At 43.9% G+C, this 6276-nt stretch overlaps 1 non-coding gene across 1 annotated transcript; it reads left to right on the top strand.

Annotated features, from left to right (window-relative positions):
* The first annotated feature begins 5968 nt into the window (after nt 1–5968).
* On the top strand, nt 5969–6074 carry LOC145618720 (small nucleolar RNA R71). Its single transcript, XR_014107982.1, has one exon. It is a non-coding gene; the product is annotated as a small nucleolar RNA R71 (small nucleolar RNA).
* The last annotated feature ends 202 nt before the right edge of the window (nt 6075–6276 follow it).

The following is a 6276-nucleotide window of genomic DNA, read 5'->3' as shown; positions in this document are numbered from 1 at the left end:
AGCCGAATGGTCGGTGTACACAATTGTCCTAGAACCAATGAGGTAGGTTCTAAACTTCTCAAATGAGTGAATAACCGCTAAGAATTCCTTCTCGGTGGTTTTGTAGTTTTGTTGGGCGTCATTGAGAGTTTTGGACAAATAATGTATGACATGAAGTTTCCCATCCTTTCGTTGCCCAAGAACCGAACCAATAGCCTCGTCGCTTGCATCACACATTAGCTCAAATGGAAGAGACCAATCCGGGCCTTGGACAATAGGGGCGGTGCAAAGGGCCTCTTTCAACCTACAAAAAGACTCTTGACAAGCATCATCAAATATAAACTCTTTATCTTGTTGCAATAGGGATGTGAGAGGCTTTGCAATCAAAGAAAAGTCTTTTATTAAACGCCGATAGAACCCGGCATGGCCAAGGAAAGACCTCACTTCCCTCACGTTGGTGGGGGGAGGAAGTTTCTCAATGACCTCTACCTTGGCTCTATCAACCTCAATGCCGGCATGGGAAATTTTGTGCCCAAGAACAATCCCACTTTCTACCATAAAATGGCATTTTTCCCAATTTAACACGAGGTTAGCCCTCTCACATCTTTCTAAGCAACGAGATAAATTAGATAGACAATCTTCATAGGTGGCCCCTCCAACGGAGAAGTCATCCATAAAGACCTCTATCTCATCCTCAATCATATCACTAAAAATGGACATCATACAACGTTGGAATGTTGCGGGAGCATTACAAAGCCTAAAAGGCATCCTACGATACGCATAAGTACCGTAGGGACAAGTGAAAGTCGTCTTCTCTTGATCCTTGGGGTCAATCGGGATTTGGAAAAACCCCGAATAACCATCAAGAAAACAATAGAAGGAATGCTTTGTAAGCCTCTCCAACATTTGATCAATGAACGGTAATGGAAAATGATCTTTGCATGTACTTGTGTTGAGTTGGCGATAGTCAATGCACATGCGCCAACCGGTTACAAGCCTAGTGGGGACTAGTTGATCATGATCATTTTTCACTACCGTCATTCCCCCTTTCTTAGGCACAACTTGCACGGGAGATACCCAATCACTATGAGCAATTGGGTATATAATTCCCGCATCAAGAAGCTTAGCCACTTCCTTCCGCACAACCTCTTGCATGGAAGGGTTAAGCTTCCTTTGCCTTTGCCTAACGGGTTTGGCATCTCCCTCTAGATCAATTTTGTGCATGCATAAAGAAGGACTTATACCTTTGACGTCATCAATGGTATAGCCTAAAGCTTTCTTGTGTTTTTTCAAAACATTGATCAAGAGGGAGGTTTGCTCCTCCGTTAGGTTGGAATTAACAATCACGGGGAAAGACTCATTAGAACCAAGAAATACATACCTCAAGCCCAAAGGTAGAGGTTTTAAGTCTACCTTTGGTGCTCCCTTACCATTGGTGCTCTCTTCTCTTTCCTTAACTTGAAAGAGGTCATGGGTGTGAAAAGCCTCCTCCTCCATGCTCTCATCCATGCACTTGCTCTTGCTTTCCTCTAGCAAATCCTCATAGAATTGAATGTCGTCCTTGTGGACACCTAGCTTAGAATCATTCAACAATACACTCTCTAGGGGATCGTAAGAAGCATGCAGGAACGAGAGAATTCACTAAGCATGGAATCTAGAACATCTACTCTAAAGCATTCACTACTTGAGGAAGGTTGTTGCATGACACTATTCAAATAAAACTCAATTGAATCATTGTCAATTTTCAAAGATATTTTCCCCTCCTTCACATCAATAATGGCCCTAGAGGTGGCTAAAAACGGCCTACCCAAGATAATAGGAATCCTTTCATCCTCATCCATTTCTAGCACATAAAAATCCACGGGGAATGTGAACTTCCCTACCCTAAGGGGCATGTCCTCCACTTTCCCCATGGGAAATTTAATGGACCGATCCGCTAGTTGGAGAGTGGTGTTAGTGGGGGAAAGGGTTCCTACACTAAGCTTTTGGTAGACGGAGTAGGGCATGAGGCTCACACTCGCTCCTAAATCACACAAAGCTTTGTCAAACTCAATCCCATTAATAGAACAAGGGATGGAAAAACTACCCGGATCCTTCAACTTAGTGGAAAGTTTGTTGGAAAGGATTGCACTACAATTGGCGGTCAAGCTCACCGTTTCACACTCCCTTCTCCCACTCAATAGATCTTTCAAAAACTTAGAGTAATGGGGCATTTGTTTCATAGCATCTACAAAAGGAAGGGAAACATACAAATTCTTGATCACATCCAAAAACTTCCCAAATTGAGCATCAAGCTTAGCTCTCACAAATCTTTGGGGAAAAGGTAGCCTCTCCTCTCTAGGTTGGAGATTTAGGGGCAAGGGGGTTGTCTCTTTTTCCTTTTGCACCTCAACATCCTTCTCCCTCTCAACATTAGAAGGTTCCTTGGTTCTCTCACCCCCCCCCCCCTCTCCAACTCTACTTCATTTCGAGGTTCTTCCTCAACTAAGGGGTCACTCCCTACTACCTTTCCACTCCTTGTTGTCACGGCTTACTGATGAGTGACATTTATGTCACTCCTAAGGAGTAGTTTTAGAGTCTTTTTCGTGTTTATTTTCCCTTATTTTCCTTTTATTCTCTTGTTTTCTCTTTAATAAAGTTTCTAGTTTATTTTGGTAATTTTGGAGTGTTTTATTTTATTTTCTTTATTTTATTAGTTTTAGTTTATTTTCGTATTTTATTTTATTCTATTTTCTTGCGTAGTTTTAATTATTTTTAGTTTAGTTTTATGTCTCTTTTATATTTTCTATTTTATTTCATTTTATTTTATTTATTCCTATTTTTATTTATTTTATTTTATTTGTCTTGGTTTTATTTTTATTTCGTCGTTTATTTATTTTCATTTTATTTTATTCTTTTTCCCAATTCCTTTCTCGGTTTTGTGTGTAGGGTCCCGGGTTTCATGTCAAGTGAGTTTGGAGTTCGGGGATAAAACAAGTATGTGCGCAGTTCCTAGCTTCTAGCTGCCCCTTATCCATCACCACACTCTTCCTCTCTATTCCCCTTATCCTCCACCACAACAACCTCCTCTGCTTCTCCCCTGCTCCCTCACCTCACAAACACAACAACACCACGCAACACCGCAGCCACCACCAATCCCAACAACACCACACAACACCGCAGCCACCACCAATCCCAACAACACCACGCACCCACCAACAGCAGCCTCCCCTGTTCCAATTCGAGTAGTAACCAACCACTGTCCAACCCGCAACATCTCTGCGCACTCCCTCTTCCCTTCAATTCCCAGCACCGCAACGCACACCACAGCAACAATAAACACAACACAAACCGCAACAACAGCACCCCCGCACCTGCTGCAACCTCACGCAAACCACCAAAACCCACACCAATTAAACTCCTCCGTCCACCCTTCGCGCACAGCACCACCAACCATTAATTATAGCAGCTCCGGCCTCTCCACTGAACCACCGTCAGCCGCCAAAACCACCGCCCACAAAGCCCGACATAGCAGCGGCCTCCGATCAGAACAGCCACCAGCCGCAAGCCCTAATTCAGCCTCAATTTCAATACCCTTCAGAGCGGACGCTCACTCCTCTGAAGCGGCCGCTCCATTCTTGGTTCAATTTCACCAATTTGTGGCAGAATATCAGAGCGGACGCTCCGATGAGTATGAGCGGCCGCTCCGAGTTTCGCGTGTAAGATTGTACGGATACACGCGAAACTCGGAGCGGCCGCTCATACTCATCGGAGCGTCCGCTCTGATATTCTGCCACAAATTGGTGAAATTGAACCAAGAATGGAGCGGCCGCTTCAGAGGAGTGAGCGTCCGCTCTGAAGGGTATTGAAATTGAGGCTGAATTAGGGCTTGCGGCTGGTGGCTGTTCTGATCGGAGGCCGCTGCTATGTCGGGCTTTGTGGGCGGTGGTTTTGGCGGCTGACGGTGGTTCAGTGGAGAGGCCGGAGCTGCTATAATTAATGGTTGGTGGTGCTGTGCGCGAAGGGTGGACGGAGGAGTTTAATTGGTGTGGGTTTTGGTGGTTTGCGTGAGGTTGCAGCAGGTGCGGGGGTGCTGTTGTTGCGGTTTGTGTTGTGTTTATTGTTGCTGTGGTGTGCGTTGCGGTGCTGGGAATTGAAGGGAAGAGGGAGTGCGCAGAGATGTTGCGGGTTGGACGGTGGTTGGTTACTACTCGAATTGGAACAGGGGAGGCTGCTGTTGGTGGGTGCGTGGTGTTGTTGGGATTGGTGGTGGCTGCGGTGTTGTGTGGTGTTGTTGGGATTGGTGGTGGCTGCGGTGTTGCGTGGTGTTGTTGTGTTTGTGAGGTGAGGGAGCAGGGGAGAAGCAGAGGAGGTTGTTGTGGTGGAGGATAAGGGGAATAGAGAGGAAGAGTGTGGTGATGGATAAGGGGCAGCTAGAAGCTAGGAACTGCGCACATACTTGTTTTATCCCCGAACTCCGAACTCACTTGACATGAAACCCGGGACCCTACACACAAAACCGAGAAAGGAATTGGGAAAAAGAATAAAATAAAATGAAAATAAATAAACGACGAAATAAAAATAAAACCAAGACAAATAAAATAAAATAAATAAAAATAGGAATAAATAAAATAAAATGAAATAAAATAGAAAATATAAAAGAGACATAAAACTAAACTAAAAATAATTAAAACTACGCAAGCAAATAGAATAAAATAAAATACGAAAATAAACTAAAACTAATAAAATAAAGAAAATAAAATAAAACACTCCAAAATTACCAAAATAAACTAGAAACTTTATTAAAGAGAAAACAAGAGAATAAAAGGAAAATAAGGGAAAATAAACACGAAAAAGACTCTAAAACTACTCCTTAGGAGTGACATAAATGTCACTCATCACTTACAAAGGTTTTGGGTTGACTCCTTGACTAGGGATAGAGGAAGAAGAAGAAGAAGAAGAGGAATTGGAAGCAAGTTGGGCAATTTGGGTTTCAAGCATTTTCATATGAGCATTGGATCGCTTTTTATCCTCCTCATTCCTTTTCTTTTCCTCCTCATGCATCTTCATGATGGCATCTAGCTTAGCCATCACGGGATCATTAGGAGGGGCCTCAATTTGAAGAGGTTGTTGAGGTGGAGGAAGTTGGGATTGATGGAAACCCGGAGGCCCATTGGTTTGGGCATAGTTAGAAACATTTTGGCCCCTATTGCCTCCGGTTCCTTGGTTAGGAACATTGCTTTGTCGATTATTTCCCATGTTACCTTGTTCACCAAAATTTTGATTTTGATGGTCTTGGTATCGGGAGTTGGGTTGTTGGTTTTGGTAGCCATACCCTCTTTGGTTAGAGTAGCCTCTTCCATTGAAATTGGAAGGGCCTCTCCCACCATGGTATTGGTTACCATAACCACCACCACTTTGGTTCCAACCACGGTTTCCACCTTGATTCCAATTCCCCATTTGATTGGGGTTTGGCCTCAAGTTCCCTACATTTTCCATTCTAGGGGCAAAATTCATAGCATTGACATCTTATACATTATCATCATGTTCATAGGGAGGGGGTTGAACTTCACAAGCATACACACAATGGGAGGTATCATGATCATAGGTTTCACAATTTGAGCAAAACATGCATCCTTGAGGCATTTTATTATAAGAAGAGGGGGAAGAAGTGGCCATACCATTGCCTCCCTTGGTTGAAGGGGAGGTATTACCATGAGGGTTGGACCTTTCTTTCATCAGTTCATCCATTTGCTTGGCCATCTTGGAGATTTGGGAAGAAAGGTTGTTGATTGCGTTGGCTTGCTCCAATGCATAGACACCTTTGCTAGAAGTGGCCTCCCTTTCTCCTTCGTACCAATCATCATAATGCTTTGCGGCCTCCTCTATGATGAATTCCACTTCATCCTCTCCCTTGTTCATGATTGGACTGCCGACGGCGGCATCTAGGCTTGTTCTCCCTTGAGGTGAGAGACCTCCATAGAAAGTGTGGATGAGTTGATACTTGGGTATCCCATGATGTGGGCATTGGCGTTGAAGCTCCTTGTACCGGTCCCATGCCGCACTTAGAGTCTCACCACTCTTTTGGCGAAAGCCTTGAATCAACGATCGAGCCTCGGCGGTCTTCCTATGGTTATAAAATTTCCTCAAGAAAGCCGTAGTCACTTGGTCCCAAGTTGTGAGAGAGTTAGGGGGCACCTCCTTCTCTAGCCATTCTAGACCTCTCCCAATTAAAGAAAATGGAAACATCTTGAGGCGGATGTACTCTTGAGTCACCCCGTTGGCTTTGATTGTGTCACAATATTTCTCAAATTCTTT

This window comes from Chenopodium album, chromosome 26 (genome assembly GCF_948465745.1).
Source record: "Chenopodium album chromosome 26, dcCheAlbu1.1, whole genome shotgun sequence".
Taxonomy (NCBI): Eukaryota; Viridiplantae; Streptophyta; class Magnoliopsida; order Caryophyllales; family Amaranthaceae; genus Chenopodium; species Chenopodium album.
This window is presented reverse-complemented; position numbering and strand designations above follow the sequence as displayed.